Genomic DNA, 23,772 nt, shown 5'->3' with positions numbered 1-23,772 from the left:
TACATTAAATTTCCTTGAAAAATAGAAAAACATAAAATATTATTTGAATCCTTTTGTTTATTAATATAAATAAAGCATAAAATAGAGAAATAATTGCCCACCAAGGGTGTTCATCACTGCTACGGAGATTCAGTTCAGCGTCCAAGTTGCAAAGGATTTCTGGTTGATATGGATGTCCTTTAGACATTTCTTCTTGTGGATGAAATGATATTCATTGCATCAGAGTCTGTAACATTAAAGAACCTCCTAAATGGGATCTATAAGCATAAATATCCACACAGGAGAAACCATGTGGATGAAAAATATGTGTTATCTTGAATATTATAAGTAATTGAATATGGGGTTATGTACATTCTCCTGATGGAAAATAACATATAAAAAGATAGCAAAGAATAAAATCGTACAAAGTAAATTCAAATATTGGGGAATGGAGGGAGAAAAGAAAGACCTCAGACAATAAGGGAAATTTGATGAAGCTTAGGGATTCTAAGAGGTAGAAGTAAGGAAGCAGTACGTTTCTTTTGTGTAGATCAATCAGTTTAAAGATTCAATGATAACAGAAAGCTGGGAAACAATTTTTACAACCAGTGTCTCTCATAAAGGTCTCATTTCTAAAATATGTAGAAAACTAAGTCAAATTTATAAGAGCACAATTAACTCCCCAATTGATTAAATGGTCAAAGGATATGAACAGGAAGTTTTCAGATGAATACCTTAAAATCATCTATAGTTATATAAAAAATTACAATTGACTAGAGAAATTCAAAGCAAAACAACTCTAAGGTACCACATCACACCTATCAGAATGGCTAATATGATAAAACAGGAAAATGATAAATATTAGAGAAGATGTGGGAAAAGTTGGAACACATTCATTGTTGGTGGAGCTGTGAGTTGATCCAACCATTCTGGAGAGCACTTTGGAACTATGCCCAAAGGCTATAAAACCGTGCATATCCTTTGACCCAGCAATACTACTTCTACATCTGTATCCCAAAAAGAGCATAAAAATGGAAAAAGAACCCTCATGTGCAAAAATATTTATAGCAGCTCTTTTTGTGGTGGTCAACAATTGGAAATTGAGAGAATGCCCATCAATTGGGGAATGGGTGAACAAGTTGTGATATATGAATGTGGTGGAATATGATGAGCAGGTAGACTTCAAAAAAACCTGGAAAGGCTTACATGAACTGATGCTGAGGGAAGTGAGCAGAACCAGAACATTGTGCACAGTAACAGCAACATTGTGCACAGTAACAGCAACATTGTGTGATGACTAACTCTGATGGACTGAATGCAGATGGAAACACACTATTTGTTCTCTCTCTCTCTCTCTCTCTCTCTCTCTCTCTCTCTCTCTCTCTCTCTCTCTCTGTTTCTTCTTTCTCATGGTCACTCCCATTGCTTCTAATTCTTCTGACTAATGACTAATTTGAAAATGTTTAATGTGAATGTAAAAAAAAAAATAAAGATTTAGAGATGATAATGTTATGTGAACAGCATAGAATATAATATCATTTTACAAGCTTTTATATGGCTATGAACTCTCTCCACCTCTAAGTATCTATCTCTATCTCGATCTCCCTATCTTTCTCCCTAGCTTGCTCTCATTTACAATGCCTCCCTCACCCTTCCCTAAGGCTAAAATAGATCTAGCAAAACTTGTTCCATATAAAGCTTTGATTCTTAATTCATTCCTAGGTTCTCAAATGCTAAGACAATGCCATGAGTGTGAAGAGTATATCTAGACCACTCTTTTGTGTTCTGACATAAGCTCAGTTTTTCCTATCTGACTTAACTGGTCTCATTCAATAATTTCCTCAGATAAAATACAATAACCATTTTATTATTAAGTTTTATGGTTTGCATAATCAAATTTAAATCTGTGCTGACCCTTGCAAGTGTATAATGTACTATACATCATAAAGAAATTAATAATTTTAGGTTTTTGTTTTGAATTGAGACAAAAAATCTGGGTAACCTCATAGAGCAAAGAATGATGTTTGCTGTTTATATCTTTTAGTGAGTTTTACAGAAAGAAATCTTGAATTTTTCTTATGTTTTATACTTTGGTGATACATTTCTGTGATGCTTTCTACTGCCCAAATGTACACAAAATCTTAGGTTGAAGAGTATTTTCAGTGCAGTAATGTTTCTAGGTATTTTTTTTTCTACATTTGACACTGTGGGCAGTAGGAGGGGGGACAAATAGATCTCCTTAGCTCAGGAGCAGGTATATGACACACAGAAAAGATAATATCTCTATATTCCTTTGATTCATTAACTAAAAAGCATTCCTCTCCTTGAGTTTTGTTTTTGTTTTGTTTTGTTGGTTTACATCTGTGGGATGGTTTAAAATGGAAGCCAAAAAATCCATCATGGAGCCTTCATGAAGAGGAAAAATCTTTTTTAATTTTATTCAACAAAATATTAATTAAAAGTCCATTGTGTTCAAGGTACATAATAATACATACACATCAAAGTACTTATAGGGCAGTATGCTCAGTACTGAGGATATACACATAGATAAAATACAGACTTTGCTCTCAAGGAGTTCACACTCAAAATGATGGAGGGAATGACTTTATGGAATATGAAGTTATGGAGTATGTGGTAAGTTGTAAAGAGAGACCTGAGCAAAGTACTATAAGAAATTTAGGGAGAAAACTGATTTTCAGCTTGACTTTCAGGCAAGACATCATAAAGAAATTGGAAATGAATGAGAGAACTTCAGCAAAATTAGATAGGATTAAGAGTGGAGAACTTGAATTCATTTGATGTAGGATGAACAGCATGAGCAAAGGCATGGAGATAAGAAAGGACAATTTGTAATAGGATGAAGTTAGTCTAACTTGGCTATAACTCATAGTATATGCAAGGAAATAGCATGAGAGAAATCTGGATGGGTAGAGTAAAGCCATATTGTGGAGAAACGTCAGTTGTTAATATCACAAAATTTTGCTATGCTAGCAAGTGACAGCTAGATGACTCAGACATTAGAGTAAAAGAATGAGAGCAAGAAAGCCTTGTGTTCAAATCTAGCCTAAGATATTTAATCTGTGACCTTGGACAAGTTATTTAACTCTTTTGGCTTCAATTTCCTCATCTATAAAGTGGGGGTATCAATAACATGTACCTTCCAAGATTGTTTTGAGGAAAAATTAACATTAGTAAAGAATTTTGCAAATCTTAAAGTGCTATATGAATGTTAGCTCTATTTATTATTATTATATTATTTGATAATAATTAAATAGGGAGCTGCTGAAGATTTTTGAGTAGAGGAGTGACATGGTCATTATAGTGATCAGATTACTTGAAAAGGTTGCAAGATAGGTGAGCAGATAAGTGAGCAGAAGCTAATTAAGATCAATTAAGAAGCTATTATACACAGTTGAAAAGCACCAAGTGCTGGAACTCAGAGTAGATGCTGTGGGAATGAAGAGAGGATTGAGAGGAGAAAAGTTGACAAATTTGAATTGATAGGATTTGCAAACTGATTAGATGTAGTTGTGTGTGGTGTGTCCTTCATTCTCAAAGTGGACCCTGAGGTCGAGGAGGTGATGACATGACTTCCAATTCACTTTGATTTGAGCGAGGGAGGTCTTTGCAAAGTCATCAGCCTCGCTTTCTCCTCCAGAGTCATCTGGTTTCAGTGGTCAGATACTGATCAGGATGACTGGAGATGGCCCAGGATGCAGTGGGAGACCTTGGTGCTTTAAGCTTAGGTCTTTTCAAATGCTCACTTTGAGTGAGCCAATGCCTGTTAAGTAAATAGGCCTCTTTAACAAATGAATCAAGGGATGGCTACTTTAATTTTTTTATATGTAATATATATATATATGCATATATATGTATATGTACATATACACACACATATACTATATATATGTGTGTGTATATATATGAAACTCAGAGGGGAAGACCTTCAGAGTTGCTGGCCAAAAGAGAAACATTTACTATTTAAAATCACTCAGAGCCAGGAGGGCTCAAAAAATAACCAGTAAGTGTTGCTTGGGCAGAGACCAATTGTGGTCCAGTCCCTGAAATCAAGAATGAATTGGGTTTAAGGTTTGGTCTTTGAGAAAGAAATATAATCAGTAATCTCCAAATTAATCAGGTAGTTTTTGGCCATCAAAATTTCCTTTCTTTTGGCTATAATATCCTCAGGTAAAGGGAGAGGAAAGGAGGGGGTGGGAGAGAAGAGAAGAGAAGAGAAGTGAGAAGAGGAGCTGAGAAGGTGAGAGGGATGGAAAAACCAAAGATGGCAGGTGATCTTGGATGACTGGAAGGATGGGAAGGAGAATAAGGTCCATCAATTGAAATTTAAGAAATTGAGAAATTCAGGCAGATTTGAAAGAGAAAAATGCAACATTCATTTTGGGACATGTTTAGCTCAAGTTATTGGTAGAAAGTGAGATTGGGGAAACCCAATAGATTTTTAGAAACATGAGACTGAAACTCTAGGCAGAGCTTAAGGGTAGATACATGAGTTTGGTAGTCATCTGCCATTTTTGGCATACTGCTAGCAACTAGATCTGTGATTTCATTGGTTTAAGGACTTCCCGGGTGAAGAAACTCCCTCTACTCAATTAATGCAAGTTAGCATCTTCTCTGTAACTAATAGATTTGAACCAAAGCTCTCTATCCACCTGCTGCACTGTATTCGTCATTATGAAAGAGAATCATCGCCTTCAGCAATATCGAAGTGGTTAAATTTAGCATGATCCTTGCCTTCTGAAAGTTCATATTAAAGAACAAAGGGATAAATCAATAAACAATCATTTGAATTCTCAGAGGGAGGAATCACCATCTCTTTTTTCCCCCAATTAGTTATAATGCTAACTAGGAAATTTATCTCTGAGTAGTTTTAACTACTTTTTGTACAACAGCTTTGATTTTGCACCTGTCATTTACTGATATATAATTTTTCTCTAGGGTAATGACAGCTATTTCCAAGTAGCTGTAAAATATTTTTGAAGATCCCCCACAGGGACATGCTCCTGAATTCTATATTGCATTTTTGTGCAAATGGGCATGCTTCTTATCACATTCCTTCCTTTGTATCACATGACTGAGTGGTAGGATGAATTTTCCTTGGAAATATAAAGCAAGTAAAAATACGATGTGAATAGTACAGCTTTGTCAGCTTGTTTCACTAAATTGAGCTCAGAGACAATAGAAAACATGGTATCCCCCACTTTAATTTTTTTCTCTGCTTGATAGTTAGAACTGGAGTTTATCTTGGCTCTCAGACATGTTAAATAAGGAGAAAGAATACAATTAGGGACCAACTTCCATCAAACCCTTCTTTGTACAAGATGATGTCTTGTAAGTGGCAGATTAAAAATATTTTGAAGCTAACTGCTCAGAAGTGAATACTCATGAGAACCAGTACTGAAGAACATACTTGTAGTGGTGATTCAAAATTTTTTGGGACTCAGGATTCTGTGTATGTTGAAATCACTACTGGAGAGAGTTATATAGCCTAGTGGAACATGAATAACTTTGTAAAGGAGGTGTTTGCAGTTTGAGCAAATAATATGACACAGCTAAAAGGGAATTATCAAGAAATTCAATCATACTTTATGATGGTTAAAGAGGCATGAGAAGAAATAAACAACAAATCATTCTATAGCAATAGGGTGGAAGCAGTGGGAGGGAGCAGGAATCACTCTTGCTTGTAAAGACTCTGGTTGATGCTTGACCCTGGGGCCATTCTGTTCTTTATTCCTTGAACTTAGAGAATCACAAAGGTATCACTGAACACATTTATCTATCATGACAGTTCACAGAGAAGGGACAAAGCACAATCCCCTGGCATTTCAAATAAGTCAATGAAATAGCAACAAACATCTAGAAATTCTGATTTAACAGTAATGATCAAGAAGTCAGGGGAGGGCATACTGTGCAGGCCAGGGAAGCTCTCTGGTAGAATTATAGGATTATGTCTTTAGTCTGGACAGCATTTAAAAACTGGGAGCATAAAATGGGTGGAAAAATGCGAGAGAGTGAATGGCCCATCACATGCTATTGAGGTACCATAAAAACAGAAAATTAAACACATATGGGCCTAGAAAGTGGAAAGAGATGAACCTGTGTTTGAAAAGAAGGAAACAGAGGGCAGAGCCAAAATGGGAGAGTAAAAGCAGCAACTTCACTGAGCTCACCCCTACAGATCTCCAAATACCTACAAAAATTATTCTAAACAGATTCTAGAGCTACAGAACCCAAAAAATGACAGAGGGAAAAAAATTCCCAGCCCAAGACAACTTGGAAAGTCAACAGGAAGGGTCTTTCACACCAGACAAGAGTGGTGTACAGGCCAGCATGGACTCCACTAACATAGAAGGGCCAGAGCAGGCCTCAGGGTAATGCATCATTGGCAGCTGTGGCAATTTCTAGGCTTCCCAACCCACAAGCACCCAAAAAGTCACAGGGAAAACTCTGTGGGACCTGGGTGAAAGAGGAATGCTTGGTCTGGCCTCATCTGACCTTAGGCCCAGGGCTTTGGGGGTGATGGCAGCTAAGGTCAGTGTCAGGAGCAGCAGCAGCAGAAGCTGCTCCCAGAGCTCTGAGTTCACAGACTGGGACAGTACACCCACACTGACCCTTACCCGCACTGGAAGCAGAGTCCTACCTTGACAAAGAGTTAGAAAGTCAAGTGTTTGGCTGGAAAGATGAGTAAACATCATAAAAGAACTCAGACTATAGAATCTTACTTTGGTGACAAGGAAGATTAGGGCATACAACAAGAGCAGAGTCAAAGCTCCCACATCAAAAGACTCCAAAAGGAATATGAATTGGTCACAGATCATGATTCTTTCAAAAAAGAATTTGAAAATTAAGTAAGAGAAGTAGAGGAAAAATTGGGAAGTGAAATGAGAGTGATGCAAGAAAATCATGAAAATTGAGTCAACATTTTGCTAAAGGAGATCCATAAAAATTAATGAAAAAAATAATACCTTAAAAAATAGACTAACCCAAATGGCAAAAGAAGTCAAAAAAGGCAATGAGAAGAAGCATTAAAAAGAATTGGCCAAATGGAAAAGGGGGTCCAAAGCTCACTGAAATAAATAATTCCTTTACAATTAGAATGAAGCAAATGGAAGCTAATGACTATGAGAAATCAAGAAATTATAAAACAGGACAAAAAGAATGAATAAAATAGAAGACAATGTGAAATATCTCAGTAGAAGAACAACTGACCTGGAAAATAGATTCAGGAAAAATAATTTTAAAATGACTGGACTAACTAAAAGCTAGGATGAAAAAAAAGAGCCTAGACATCATTTTTTATGGAATTATCAAGGAAAACTGCCCTGATATTCTAGAACCAGAGGGTAAAATAGAATACAATCAAGATAACACAAGATCTAGCAGCTTCTTTGTTAAGGGATCAAATGTTTGGAATATGATATTCCAGAGGTCAGAGGAATTAGGATTAAAACCAAGAATCACCTACCTAGACAAACCGGGCATTCAATGAAATAGAGGCCTTTTAAGCATTCTTACTGAAAGGACCCCAGCTGAATAGAAAATCTGACTTTCAAATACAAAAATAAAGAGAAACATGAAAAGGTAAACAGGAAATAGAATCATAAGAGACTTATTAAAGTTGAACTATTTACATTCCTTCATGGAAAAATGATATTTGTAACTCATGAGACCTTTTTCAGTATTAGGGTAGTTGGAGGCAATAGATAGGATAGATAGATAGATAGATAGATAGATAGATAGATAGATAGATAGATAGATAGATAGATAGATAGAGATAGATAGATAAGAGGGAGAGACACACAGAGAGAGATGGCACAAGGTGAGTTGAATATGAAGGGATGATATCTAAAAATCATATAATTAAGGGGTGAAAGGCATGTATTGAGAGAAGGAGAAAGGGAGAAATAGAATGGAGCAGACCATCTCATATATAAAAGGCAAGAAAAAGGATTCACAACAGAAGGGAAGGGGGGGGTGAGAAGAAATGAGTGAACCTTACTCTCATCAGATTTGGCTTAAGGTAGGAGTAACATACACACTCAATTGGGTGTTTTACCCTACAGTAAAGTAGGGGTGAAGGAGATAAGGGGGAAATGATAGAAAGAAAGGAAGATTGGGGGAGGGGGCAGTCAGAAACAAACACTTTAGAAAAGGGACAGAATCCAAAGAGAAAACAGAAAAATTGGAGGTCAGGATAGGATGGAGGGAAATATAGTTAGTCTTTCACAACATGACCATTATGGAGGTGTTTTGTGTAACTACACACCTATAACCTGTATCAAATTGCTTGCTTTCTCAATGGGAGGGGAGGGAAGGGAAGGAAGGAGAGAGTTTGGAACTCAAAACTATAAAAACAAATGTTAAAACATTGTTCTTGCATGCAACTGGCAAATAAGATATACAGGCAATGGGGTATAAAAATCTATCTTGCCCTTCAAGAAAGTAAAGGGAAGGATATAAGAGGGGGAATGATAAAAAGAAGGGCATATTGGAGGAGGGGGTAATCACAATGCATGCCATCTTGGGGTGGGGGAAGGGGAAAGATGGGGAGAAAATTTGGAACTCGAAATCTTGTGGAAATGAATGTTGAAAACTAAAAATAAATAAATTTTAAAAAAAAGAAAAGAAAGAAACAAGTATTGATTTCTTACTCTGTGCCAGGCACTGTGCTGAACACAAAATATTAATTCATTTGTTCCTTTACTAATCACAGACTCCTTCCTGGACCCATTCTACTGGATAGATGCTGAATGGCTTCCTTTCACACATAATTGCTTTACAAAAGAAAAGTTGATTACTGCCTTAGCCCCACAAAACAAGAACAGCTATGACAATGTGTAGAGCTCTGGACTTGATGTTATGATCTGGATACAAATCTCACACTTGATAGAAACTTACTATGTGACCTTGAGAAGGGCATTCAACCTGTATAGATCTCAGTTTTATCTACAAGAAGGAATAATAACAGTAATATCTACATCACAAGGACATAGTGAGGCTTAAATGAGATAATATATGCAAAATGCTATGCAAACCTTATAGTACCATGTGAAGATAGATGTTAGCATTCACTGAAGAAAGTTCAATTTTCAGGAGATTTAAAATGCTCAAATTATTCCCTCTCTTAATTATTTTTCTTCTTCAAAAGTGTCCCATGTAATGCTAGATTCTCCCTCAAATTTCCAGCAATTTAAAACCTTTATCAATAGTGTCCTCTGGTCTAGACAGTGTGGCAGAACCTGAATGTCATGATTTGAGTCTAATGGTTCATGGTAAAAACAAACAAACAAGACCAGACTGGATTCATTAGAACTGAACAGGTAGATAGATTTCATGGGCCTTTATTTTGGTAGGTGATCCTTTCCTACTTGGGTTTTATATCACCTTTAATGAAGGGTACAATTTTTACAAGAGACATATAGAGAAGTGAAGGGAAAAAAGAAGGCTTTCCCAGTTAATCTGAGTAACCTAGTTAATCCTGGACAGAATAGGACTACAAATATCAGAAACTCATTTCTATACTTAGTAAATTATAAAATTTTCTTCCAATCAATAATTTCTCAACACTAGCTCAAATGACTTACTTGATTGATTTGCCTGTAGCTCCATTATTAGAGTGACACATCAATTTATCTATCTCTTTTTAAACTCTTTGTCTCACTTTGTTTCTCTGTGTCTCTTCCTCTCTTTCCCTCTCTCTTTCTCTCTCTGACTCCCTGTCTGTCTCTCTAACTCTGACTCTCTGTCTCTCTCCCTCTCTAGCACCTTCTATAAGGTTACTTCCACCACTCCCACTTGGGAATTTGTCCAGGCCCCAGAGAGTAGCTGACTACTACTTCCCTTATGGTACTAGGGGTAACCCTGAAGGAATAGTGGTTTCAAATACTATTGCACATAAGCCCCCATCATTGTGCTTCCTGTTGATCACTAGCCAGATTTAGATGGAGCAGATAGAGGGAGGTCACTTGTTCCAAAGAACAGTCTTCCTAAACTGGGGATATACTGCTTACTTGTTTGCCTAAATACGTGGAGGAAATTGATTTCAACTTAATGTACAGGTAGTATGTCATGTTTAGGAAATGTGTGTGTCAGAGCTACAGCTCACATTTTCTGGTTACTGAGTGTCCTGTTCTCTCTTCAATATCTCCATGATTTTTCCCTTACTTATAGTTCTCTGTCAGGCTCTCACAATAGGGGCCTTTGTAGAGTCCATAATCAGCTCTTCTCTCAATAGTGAAGCATCACAATACCACCATACCTTGGTGAATGTCATTCCATAGCCATCTTCAGACATATCCTCTATCTTCAGTCACTGCTAGTCATGAGGCCACTTCTATGGATTCTAGTTTCTGGTTGGGGAGGAGTATAAACAACCTCTCCTCTGCTCTCTCCCATCAAAAAAAAAAAATATCTAGGTAATCCTAGGTAAACTCATGATGTGTTATTGGTCACCATCTAGATGAATATCCATAAATGCTCAGATTTGGTTTGAAAAGGATGATAAATGCATTCTGAGGAATCAGAAATTGTCCATTTTCAGTTTATGAACTTTCATGTATGGAGTTGGTTTGACTTTTGTTGGCATTAATTCATATGGGTAGGATTGCCTCATCAACTTTTAATCTCTTATTGGCCATCTTATACCCTAACTGGCTCATTAGTTCCTCCTATCAGTTAGCTGTCTAGTATTTCAAAAATTGATGCATATCCTTTGAGCCATAAGACTAACAGGCATATTGAGCCCTGTGGTACTTTTCCACAGGAGGATTAAAATGGTCATCACAATTCTAATCATTACCTGTTGATTAAGTCCTAGATGTCAGCTTTTTCCAGTTACTGGTTCCTTGGACATTTACTATTTCTGATTTGTGAGCCATGGTTTAGAATTTTAAGTCTTTTTCTGGGTTAAAGGATTTTAAGGGATACACGTTTGAATTAAACGGATTTCATTCTACATAGACTTTTCCATAAGATTGGAATTTAAAGTTAAATTTTATGGATTTAAAACCATGAAATTTAAGCCTAATAAAAAAAAATTTAGAAACTGCTCCAGGACCAGAGTTTTATGCAGCTGCAGAATCGAAGTTAATGGAGTAGAAGTATGAAGTAAAGCTTACCCCTTTTTCTTCGCCTTTTAGATGAAGCATTCAGTCTCTATTACCTAGCAATTTATAATATTTCTCCCTTCATTTCTTTTCTTTCTACACCACATTCAGTTTTTACCTGTTAGGGGTAGACATTTTTTAGCCAGATACAATGTGCCTTGTGTAGTGTATAGTAATAATGTTGTCACCTGAGGCAACTAGATGGTTCAGAGGATAGAGTGCTGGGCATCTGAGTCAAGAAAAATGAAATTCAAACCAGTCTCATATATTTACTAATTGTATCATCCTGAGCAGATCATTTCTTGTCTTTCAATCTCAGTTTCCTCATTTATAAAACAGAGATAAAGTAATAATATCCTCCTTCCAGGGTCGTTGTGAGAATAAAATGGGATATTCGCAAAGTACCTTATAAGCCTTAAAACATGATACAGACATTTTCCATTATTATTAATTATAAAAAGAATGTAGAGGAGGAGGAAGAGTAAATAGAAACTAAAGCAAAAAAGATTATAATTTAGCACTGAATTCTAAAACTACTAGCAGTGGCTTAATAATTTCCATTTACTCGTATAGTTAGATAAGCAAAGGTATTTCTGGAGAATTTCTACCCCCTGATTTTTGGCATATTTGCTATGGGGCTAATTCATTCATTGGTATCACAGGAACCTAACTGGCCAACCTTTCAGAGTTCTTTAAGGCCATCACAGCTTTTATAGTGGCCTCAGGGCACACAAATTCCTCACTATGCATGACTTGGCTTGTATTTCCCTACTTTGCTCCTTCCTCCCATGACATACATATGGATCTGGATTTTTTTTTGAGAGATGAGTGTGGGAGTGAGGGATATTGTTATTTTTCTCTGTCCATTTAGTACAATGCCTGTATCTATAACTATGTTTCCTAAACTTCTATTTAATTACTAGATATAGTCAACAACTTAAGGAGTGGCCTGCGGTAAGTCTATGCATTCAAGTTCAGGGTCAGTTTCATGTCTTCAAGTGATACCTGTTATCAGAAGAATGCCATTATTGGATAGTATGGAAAGAACACCAGAATATTGAATTACTTGATTGCATCTTATATAAGACTCAGCATAGGTAGATAAATGTTGTTAGTCTCCCTAAGCATATTTCTCCCATATTTCTCTTGCACTTTTGAAACTTGAATGAGCTGAGTACTTCCTTGGTGCTAATAATGAACAAATACATGTGATGCTTGGGTCCCTCAAGCATGCCAATCATGAAATTAAGTCTCAAGCCCTTTGCAAAATACAGTATGGAGCTGTCTGTGAGTTTTTTAATTATTCTTCCAGCAACTAAGACCCCTTATCAAATAGCTCCATGTAGATCAACAGATACTTAAGGGAGGGAGAAAGATACATTAAAATTCATCTCCTGCTTGTTTCTCTTGGTCATTGTGATAGAAGAGATTCTCTGATATGTAGATACAGGGTAGCTGAATTTTTCACCAAGTTCTAAAGAATTACTTGGGTTTGTTTTTGTTTTTGTTTTTGTTTTTCCTTTATATAGGTAAACCAGTTCCATTGAACAGGACATAATGTAACTAAGCTTTCACCCATCTGCAATACTCCTTATCTTTCTCCTTAAATGTGTCACCACAGATATGAAGAAATTATTTATAATTCAATTTATTATTATTTCCAGTGGCTTCCATGAGTTTTTCTAAGGATGGTGTTCATAAAGGACTTTGCATTTTATTAACTATTTTATGTACATAATATCATGGATCCTCATGACATCATTGTGAAGTAAATAGTACAAGATAGTTTTCCCCAATTTTTGCAGATGAGGAAACTGAGGCCAAAAGGAAGTTAATAATGATAACTAGCATTATATAGTGCCTAGCATGTGTCAGGCATTGTGCTAAGCTCTTTACAATTATTATCTCATTTGATTCTCATAACAACCTTGGAAGGTAAGTACTCTTATTACACCTATTGTACAAATGAAGTACAAATAAAGCAAAGAAAGGCTAAGTTACTTCCCCAGGGTCATAGTAAGTATCTGAGGTCAATTTGAACTTTCTTCTTTCCTGATTCCTGGAACCTATCTGCCCTCAAAAGTTAAACAACTTTCTATTGTCAATTATATCTATTTTCAAGAATTTAACTCTCACAGGCAAAAAGAGATCAACTTTTTTTGCTTGTACTCAGTAGGCAAAACTAAAAGAATTGGGCAGAAGTTACAAAAACGGTAAATTTAAGCTTTCTCTCACACATTTTCCCACTTGATAATGTTATACAAGCATAGAGCAGTGATCCCTCAATATGCATGCTTGGACTTAGTTATCAAAGGACTTGTACTATATTTTAGGGATGTAATGGCAACATGAAACTTGAGTTTTAAATAAAACAGTGAAAATAGGCAACAAATGAATGGGGAGTTAATGGTAGGGTAAACAAGATCCTGCCTTACCTGTAAGATGTCAACCTCTTCCACACACTTGTCTATCATGCCTCTTATACCTTTTCTCTACTAAGCATAACTTTAAATGTGCATGGTTGCCAATGTGAAAGTGAAAATGAGGTTACTAATAAAATCACCAAAATGCTCAATGTCACAAAAATTAAACAGGAATGCTGAAGATTGTCTATTTGTGAGGAGATAGAAATTCTCTTTTTTGTTAATTAATTGTTCATTTTAAAAGATTTACGGATCTTTTATTTTATTATCATATTAACTTCTAAGGACACCCCTCTCCATATCCCGACCGAGTCAGCCTTCTCTTATAAGAAAAGAAGAGAAAAAGTTTTTAAACCTAACCAATATTTTTACCCCATTTGAAGGTATATGCAATATCCCACATACATAATTTTTGACTCCTGAAATAAAGAGGAAGGGAAAAGAATAAACATTCATTGAGTGCTTTCTAGGAGCCAACCACTATGCAAAGTGCTTTCTAAAAATTATGACATTTGATCCTTCCAATAGCCGTAGGAGGTAGATGCTTTTAATTATCCCCATTTTACAGTTGAGGAGAAGATGCAAAAAGAGATTATAACTTGCCCAGGGTCACACATCTAGTAAGTGTCTGGGGCTGGATTTCTACTCACGTCTTTCTACTTCTAGACTCAGATTGACTTGGAGGACAGACGGGAAAAGATGGGCATTTATATTCAAGCAACTGAATGACTTGTATTTTCACAAATAAACTAATGAAGCACTTATATTTTTAGGAGTGAACAATTGTCAATCCAAGGAGTGGTTTTGTTAGGCATGGGGTTTTCATTTTCTCTACTGCACAACATAGCTTGGTTATGTTTAGTTATGTATTGTATAATTATTTAGCGTATGTATGTTGTATCTTTACAATTGGGAATTAAAAGTGGCTCTTGGGAAAGAATCGTGTCTTCCTTTTTTTTAAATTTCCCATTGTCCTGATGAACAAAAATAAATATCTTTTTTCATGTCTTGACTCCAGTGAAGAAAAGTGTTTTCATTCCTCATAAGAGGAAGAAGTATTCATTATCTACCTTCTTTCTACTTATTCTTAAAGTCCTGATCTTAACTAACATAATTGTACTAGTGAGCCAGAAACATTTTCTTTTAATACAGACACTTCTTTGAATTAATAATCTCTGGTACTTAAGGAAAAGATGGAGAACAAAAGAAAAAAATTCTTAATGTTTTTCAAAAGGAGCAGAGAAATCATGAATGAAAGAAGAGTAGGAGATGGCGGAGGGAAGAACTAAGAAAAAGTTCTTGTAAAAACACAGGAACAAATAAGAACTAAAATATACCTAGAGAAGATAAGAGAAATGGTGACCGACAAGAAATTCAAGAGGATTGACAAGAGGATAATGGAAAGTAACAAAATGGAGAATAAAACATAAGGAGTTTGGAAATTAAAGACTAGCTTTGGAATACACTGAAAACCTTCCAGGAAATATGGCAAGTATATTTATTTCTTATGTAACAGGACAGTATAAATTTTGGAGACATTGCCACCACATTTATATAATCAATAAGTATAATGAAATTCTACAGATATTATTGAGAAATAAATGCATCTGGTAAACATGTCAAATAAAGAAGTCAGCTTTCATTTATGGCTGAATAAAATAATGATGTCTAAATCTATTTTAAGTGAATAAATTAGTCCTGCATCAATGTGTATCCTTGGCATAATCTAGAAAATTTTTTATAAATATTTTATGTAGGAAGGGAGGCATTGATGGAACCTGTGATCTCACTTTTATAGTTGTTGGCATGGTTTTATTTCAGCATTATTTTTAAATCTTTTTTATCGATTTTTGGGGGATGTTGGATTAGGGCACACAGCATGCAGCATTGTGAGGATGTACCTTTTGTGATCATCCCAAAAAGCAATAATTGGAAATGATTTTGTGGGCTGATCACTTCTAATGAAACAAGTATTGTGCCTAAGACACTTCCTGTAGAGGGAACTTCTGCATTGGCTCAGCCCTGAAGGATCTGGGCCTTGGAATGATGCAAAAACTCCTTATTCATCCCTCTACCCCACAGGATGGAGGAGAGGGGCTATATGAATGATATAACACTAAACCAGGAAGAGTTGCCCACTCTCTAGTCCTTATAAGAAATTACTTCACCTTCTTGTATTCTCTTGTTTCCAATCTATTGAGTACATATTCAAAATTTACCTCAGAATTCCAATGGAGAGAGAAGGAGGTATCTCATACCCTTTTCTCCACAAAGCTATGGCAGCTCCTCCCACATGGCAATGAGAGTATATGATGATCCAGATGAGCCTGAAACTGGATCTTAAAGTTTTGGCAGCTTCTTCTAACTTGTGGCTTTTATTTTGACAGCAGGTGACCAATTCTAAACTGACTATTCCTAGCCTTGGTTGCTAATTGCTACACAGAAGTCAGGAGTCCCCCCCAGGAACAATGTCCTACTTACCAGCAGGAAATAATCTCCACAATAATGTCTGAATACAGGTTTGCAAATCATCATTAACTATACAAAAATGAATTCTGCTATTGTTTCTGGATGGAGCACCACTCATCCCTCCTATTGAGGACCTAAAGGCTCTTTCCTAGTCACCACTCCTTTTTGTATATTGTCTTTTTTTAATAAACCTTGATCGTTGAGGGTAGAGACTACCTTTGTTTCTGTATTGATATTTTTAATACTTAGCAGTACTTGGTGCATAGTAAGGGTTTAATAAATGTTTTTTTTCACTCATTTATTTACTTTTCCATTACCTAGAAGATACTAAGAATCAAAAGACTAAGCTCAAGTTATGTTTGCCAGAAGAGTCAGACCTTGAGTAAACTGCTCAGACAGTACAGATCTGAGTTAAAATTGAATATCTCTTCTGCAGTCCTATGGAATGTTTCGTGTTTTCTGCTTTGAAGTATCAACCTCCTGGGAATGTATACTAGGAGCTGAGTTAGTCTTTCATATTGTATTTGGCAGAATGTGTGTATGAATCCAGTGTATTTTAAGCATCTTTTTTTGTGGTGGAGGAAAGATAAACAGTATCCTATACTTCACCTACTTTGTACATTGAGTAACTCCCTAAAAGATAGCTGCTATTTTTTAGGAGAAAGCATTGCTATCTAGCTATCCAGAAGAGATCCTATTAATCTCTATTACAGAGATGTTAAATGTGATCCAAACCTAAGTTTTGTTTATTAGGTTTTCCATAAAGTGGCAAATAATGAGTAAGAGAGTATAAAATAAAACTCAGTCCTCTCTTTTAGGGAAAAGCTTTCTTCAGAACATGAACCTAGGTCTGTATGAGACAAGAGCCAGGTCTCCTTCTTAGAAAGTCCATTAGATCTCTTGGTTTGGGGGCCTTACAATTTAATTTTACCTAATCTTCATTTCCAGATATATCCTTCTACTTTCCCATTCCCAGAGACCCATTACTTATAGCAGGGAATACAAAACAAAGAATTTTTAAAAGCTCCATAAAACTAAATACACACACACACATACATATCAGTCAAATCTGGCAATGTACACAATGTTTTGTTTGAATAATCCTCATCTTCTATTAAAAAATAGAAGAAAATATAATTTTTTTTCTTTTGGGATAAAATTTTGACAGCATAATTGTACAGTGATCAGTTTCCATTTGGTTTTGTTTTTCTTTCTACATATTTGTAGTCTTGGTGTACATTGTTTCAAGGTTCTGCTCATTTCACTCTTTATCAGTTCATTTCTTCCCCTTGGGTTATGTGCCTACAAGATGGTGCTTCTACTTTCATTGAATCTTTTCTATTTTAAATTGGAAACTAACATGCAGTCAATATATTTACATTGAGTTGAATTATTTAAAATTGTGATTTACGTTTTATGAATTGCTCAACTAATACAGTACATATAAATTAATTCAATATATACATAAAGCATCTACTGTATGCAAGTTATCATGCGAAATACTCAAAATATGATGGATAATAATATAACATCTGCACTTAAGGAGCTTATAGTCTAATAGGGAGAAAATCTCCCTTTATTAGTTATGGCTCTCTTTAAGTCTCATATTTATCACATAACTATAAGTTCTCTGATTGTCCTTTAGAAAATATATTTCTTGTTTGTTTTCCATAGACTATAACTATTGCTACTGCCACTACTACCACTAATATAACATTATTATTATTTCTATTATTATTAATTATTATTGTTGTGGTATTGTTGATAGATTGTTGGCCAGGGAGTCAGAAAAATTTGAATTCAAATGTGATTTCAGAACTTATGAGCTATAAATGTGTGTGTTTGTCCTTTGTTCCTGAAGACCATGCCACCAGAAAAATAATGACATGACTTGCACTTGACTTTGTTTTGAGTGAGGGAGGGCTGTGCAGGTCACCAGCCTCATTTCTCCTCCAGAGCCATCTGAATCCAGTGACCAGATATTCATCAGGATGACTGGAGATAACCCAGGATGAGGCAATGGGGGTTAAGTGACTTACCCAAGGTCACACAGCTAGTGAGTGTCAAGTGTCTGAGGTGAGATTTGAACTCAGGTCCTCCTGACTCCTGCACTGGTGGTCTATCCACTGCACCACCTAGCTTTATGAACTGAGATGAGTCACTTAACTTCTATATGCTTCAGCTTTCTCATCTTAAGTGGGGGTAATAATAGCAACTACCTCATAGGCTCCTTATGAGGATTAAATGAGATAATATAAACTACTCTGGAAACCTTAAAGTGCTACAGAAACACTAGCTGTTTTTATTTTGTTTTCTAAGAGGCTCAACAATTATGAAAGGCAAAAGGAGTTGTGGGAGAAAGGGTAAAGATGAGACATGAATAAGAGCATGGACCTCTTATATAACAATATTACAGAAAGCTTAACTTTTAGCATCAAGTTAAAAATTAAGAAATTACAACATAATATTATATGATCTTAAGTGTGTACAATGTGAAACGAAAGATATTTAGATATTTTATTGTCCCTAATAAACCTGCCAATTTGGATTTTGAAACTTTACTTAACATGAGTGATAAGTATGCTACTAAGAAAATGAATGGATCTTGAGTTTATATCTTTTGTCATGAGACTCAGCAACTTTTCTTTATAAATAGGTAAAGTTGTCCTGAACTAAGTATGCATTCCTGAGGAGACAACATATGCTGGTTAATAAAACTTTTACAAGCATCATTTTGTCATAAATTCTGAGGTAAAGAAGGCATTTTCTTGGCAGATGGTAGAAACATGACATGTCATTGAACTTGTGTCATGCCAACATTTGATGAAAATGTTATTTCTTTTTTATGCTTTTGTCAGAAAGTTAAAACATAAGTTTGGTACTCCAATGTGGGGAAGGGGTATTAATGGACTTTAAGTGAGCAATATTAAGATGACATCTCTAATCTCTGAGAATGATCTCATGAAATAGGTGTTTGGGGTATATCAGAAACAGAGACATAATGAATGGAGGACTGGGTTTGGAATCAGACAAATATATCAAGTCCCACTTCTGTCATAATACTGACTGTATGACGTTTGGAACTGAACCTTTTATTGTTCTAAGTTATCCTTTATTTAGTCAAGCAGTTGCAAATATCTGGGTAGAGGTAGTTTTCTTACTGGGAGTTTCCAACACTGATAAAATCACATATCTAGATGCCTTCCACTCCCCCACCCCCAAAAAGAGAAAGATTATAAACAGTATTTGGGCTATGTGGATTATTGTACTAAATCTATCACAAGAAATTTGAAGATTTTTTTTTTTTACTTAAATCACCAGAAAGCAGAATTACAGAGAATGCCAAAGTGTGAAGGGATGTCAGAAGCCATGTAATTCAACCCAAACCTGAACAGTCATCCCTTCCATAGTATATATAAATAGCGACTTTTTAATTTGCAGCTCCTAGGAATTCAGTATCTTTTCTGTCCCTGTGTTTCACAGTTGATTCATATTGAAATTGTTTTCTTTCTTCCTTGTTCATTTGTTTTCTAAGACTGAGTTTCCCTATGTCGCCCTAGCTGGCCACTCATAGGACAATTCCACTTTGATCTTAAATGGTACTTGAACTTGGGCTGGTGTGGAAACTTCATTTCTTTGGCTGAAACTTATAGTCTTAGATGCTTGGGGTACTGAATGATAGTTAAGTGACATATCAAGGAGTTATATAGACTGTATGTTTCAGAATTGAATCAAGATCTTTCTGACTCCAGGTCAATCAATTGCTTCTCAAATCATATACTTGAATAATTAAATACTATGCAATCTCTGGCATCTTGAACTAGTCACATCTAAAAGAATAGTGATCATCTTCTTCTTCACAACAGCTCTGTCTGCTGGAATTCCTTAATTTTGTGATTTGCACCACCTTCGTGGTCCAAATGACTCCAGTAACTTCCCTTCCCCAGGTCCCCAAAATATCCATAATCCCCTAGAGCACTGTTACTTTGCTAAACACCTAGTTGTAATCAAATTATACCATAATTAGTGAATTATTCAGTTCTACAATTGCCATCTTTTAAGCACTAACTCTGTGTCAAATACTGTATTAAGCGCTAGGAGAAATATAACATTTAGATAAGACATGCTCTCTGTCTAATAAGGTTACACTGTAAGGGAAGAATATATAATCTTTGTTGTTGTTCAGTCCTTTTCAGTCATGTCCAACCTGTCATGACCCCATTTGAGGTTTTCCCAAAGATACTAAAGTGGTTTGCCATTTCCTTCTCTTTTATCTTACAGATGAGGAAATGAGGCAAATAGGGTTAAGTGACTCAATCAGAGTCATCCAGCTAGTAAGTATTTGAGGCCACATTTGAACTCAGAATCCAAATCAGTGTTTCTGACTTCAGGCCTAGCATCCTATCCATTGCACCACTTAGCTGCCCCACCTTACAGTCTAGTCAATCTGAACATCAGAAAATGAAGTTAGTCTGGTTTGGACTATTTATAACGAACTCTTTCATGGTAGCATTCTGTGATCAATGCTTCCCTTTCCAATCAGTATCACTAAATTCTCCTGGTCTGGATGCTATGACTAGTCATCTCAATTATACCTTGAGTAATAATATACAATTTCAATGATACTTGGAATAATAATAATAAAGTCCTCAAACTTTTTTTTCTTTTCCCTAGCCACATTGCCAAGCACTAATCCTAAGTAAAACCACCTTTTGCTTTCTTCCTTCTTTCCCCTAGACTACAAAATATGTCAAGAAAGTCATAAAACTCTGAGAATCGACCACACCATAAATTCATGCTTTTTAACATCATCAAGGCCCTCTACACTGCTCAGAAATTATTGTGTTATTTTTCCATTTGTAAATAGCACTATTCACAGCAGCTATTTTAAACCTTCTACTTTCTTCTACCCACCAATCATATCCCTATTCCCTTCTTCTCCTTACCTGTCTCTCTAAATAAGAGGTACCCTTTGTTAAGACAAAGCCCTAAAACCATGCCCTTGTCCCCACCCTCTTTTGTCTCCTTGATCATGTACTATCAGAATGGTAGAGTGGAACGAATATGAAGTTGCTAATAATACAGAGAGATCTGAGTGTTCACAAGCTAGATCTGAAAATAAGAAGTCATTTAGGCTTTCTTAGTTTTAGTTTCATAATTTTAAAAATGGAAATCAAAACAGCTCTAGCCCCTACTGCGCATAATTGCTTTAAGGGTCAAATGGGACAATGTATATAAAGTAATTTCTAAACCTAGTCTACATATAGATGGCTTGTGTCTCACAATCTAGTTTGTATGATATTCGTTTACATGAATTTTCTCCCTAAATACATCTTCTTGTAGTAACAGATAATTTCTCATTTGTCTTTCTCTACTCCTAAATGCAGTAGTTGGCAAAATTGTAGAAACTGAAAAATATATTTTGATTCTGTGAAAAAGTGAAGAATGAATGGTGCCATAATGGAAGGATGCATATTATGCATATGAAATGAATATCATTTCACAAATTCATATAAAGTAAATCATTAGATATGTTATATACGTAAGTATTCTAGACTATTAAAATAATTTGATTATTTTGACTAGACATTTGGTTATTAATGTAATATTTTAGATTTAAATTCTTATTTATGTTTTCAGTGTAGCACTCAATAGTCATGACCAAATTAATGCTTTTGAAAATTATTTTATGTGATATGCAAATCATGAAATCCATAGACTATATTTTGGTAATATTCTAAGTTCTGGTAATTACTGATGATTAAGAGGTTATATCAAGAATTGTTACGAGATACTTGATTCTAGGACTTTACCATATAACTTTGGAAAACATTTTCATCATTTTCATTCCCAAAAAGAAATACTGGGATTTTGAGCCTCTTTATCACTTATCCTAGCTTGCTAGTTTCTAGAATTAAAACATAATAATATAAGAGAGGTTCACAGAAATACAATTTGAGAGATATTATGAACTTCAGTAGTCCTGTCCCCTTATTCACACCTGAAAAATATATATCATATATATATATATATGTACATATATATATGTATCATACAAAATCGCATAACATATCTGACAGGTAGTCATTACCTTTATTTAAAGAGCTACAATGAGAAGAAATCCTCTAACACCTGAGCAGAGGCAGAATTCTGACAGTGGACAAATTCAGTTAGGGGCACGTAGATGGGGTACATCTATGAAATGACTACTCACATGAATGATGAAGCTAGACTTATGGTAGAAATTATGGGAATTAGGGGGAAGACTGTCTAGGAGTGAGGCTAATGACTCTGCCTGATTTCTGCTCCAGGGAACAAGATGACCCTCTCATCTCACCACAATGCAGCTACCTCACACTTTGATTAACATGACCTTGCTCTTCCTCCTCTTCCTTCTGATTAGCAGGCTGGAGGGTAAAGTACCAAATGCCACTGGACCTTCATTTCACTTCACTCTGCATCTGCTGCTTTGCCTGCTTTCAGTTCCATGAGCTGAGACACTGTCATACCAAAATCACCTTTCCCTTTCTTGACTCCTTTTGTGTGTTGTCTCCTCCCCAATAGATTGTAAATTCCTTGAGGGGAGGGACTATCTTTCTTTTTATTGATTTTATCCCCAGCATTTAGCACAGTAGGCACTTGTAAAGGATTAGATTGGCACCTGTGGAAATGCAGCCTTGAGGCCAGAAGAGGGGAATGTGGGTATGGATTGTCTAGGTAATGGATCTGCTGAAAATGAACCTCCTAATTTCACCCTAGGTGAAGGAATCCTGTCTCCTCCCCTGTCATTGGCAGGATATAAACTTTTTGCTTTGGGGAATTATTTAATTATTTGTATTTATATTTCCAACTACTAACACATTGCTTGGCACGTAAACAGGTGCTTAATGAATGCTTGTTGATTGATTAATATCTAGGAGAGAGCCCCCCAACTAGTTGCTTCAGTGGTAGTCCTGGCTTTGTTCTAAGGCTATACATTCCACTTTTGGATAACTTGAATCAGTGGAATATTTTCTTAAATCATGTCTGTGGTTGATTCTTATAACTTCCCAGTAATGTTCCTAGTTCAGCCCTGGGTTGTCAAAGATAATTCGTTCAACATGCATTCCCTGTGATAGTCTTTCTAGTACTAGAACACAGCTAACATTCCTTTCCTTCCCCCACTATATCCCCCTCATGCACAACTTTTCTTCTCCAAGCTAAACATCCTTCAGTTCCTTTCTCCAACATTTGATACTATGGATCTACCCCTCCTTGACACTATATCTCCTCTGAGTTTTGGTGGTACTGCTCTTTTTCAGTTCTTCTCTTACCTATGTTACTATTCCTTCTCAGTCTCATTTTCTAGATCTTCATCCATGTCAGAGCTACCCATGAGCCATAACATCTTTAAAGAGGTTTTGTTATCATCTTGATGCAGATGACTTCCAGATCTATGTAATCATCCCTAGTCTCTTTCCTGGGTTGCCCTACCACTTCCACATCTGCCCTTTCCACATCTTAAATGAAAGTCCCATAAATATCTCAAATTCAACATGTCCATAACACAACTCAATATCTTTCTTGCAATCTTTTTTATTCTTACTGCCAAGGGTACCACTATCTTCCCAATAAACCATGATTACAAATAGTGTCAACCTCAATTCCTCACTTATGCTCACCCACATCTCAAATCTATTGTCCAATCTTGTCATTTCTAAGTTTACAATATCTTTTGTATATTTCCCTATCTTTCTCCTCTCACAACTGCCACACAATTTCAGGCCCTCATCATCTCA

This window comes from Notamacropus eugenii, chromosome 4, assembly GCF_028372415.1.
Source record: "Notamacropus eugenii isolate mMacEug1 chromosome 4, mMacEug1.pri_v2, whole genome shotgun sequence".
Taxonomy (NCBI): Eukaryota; Metazoa; Chordata; class Mammalia; order Diprotodontia; family Macropodidae; genus Notamacropus; species Notamacropus eugenii.
The sequence above is the reverse complement of the archived record's forward strand: the minus strand, read 5'-3'. Positions refer to the sequence as shown.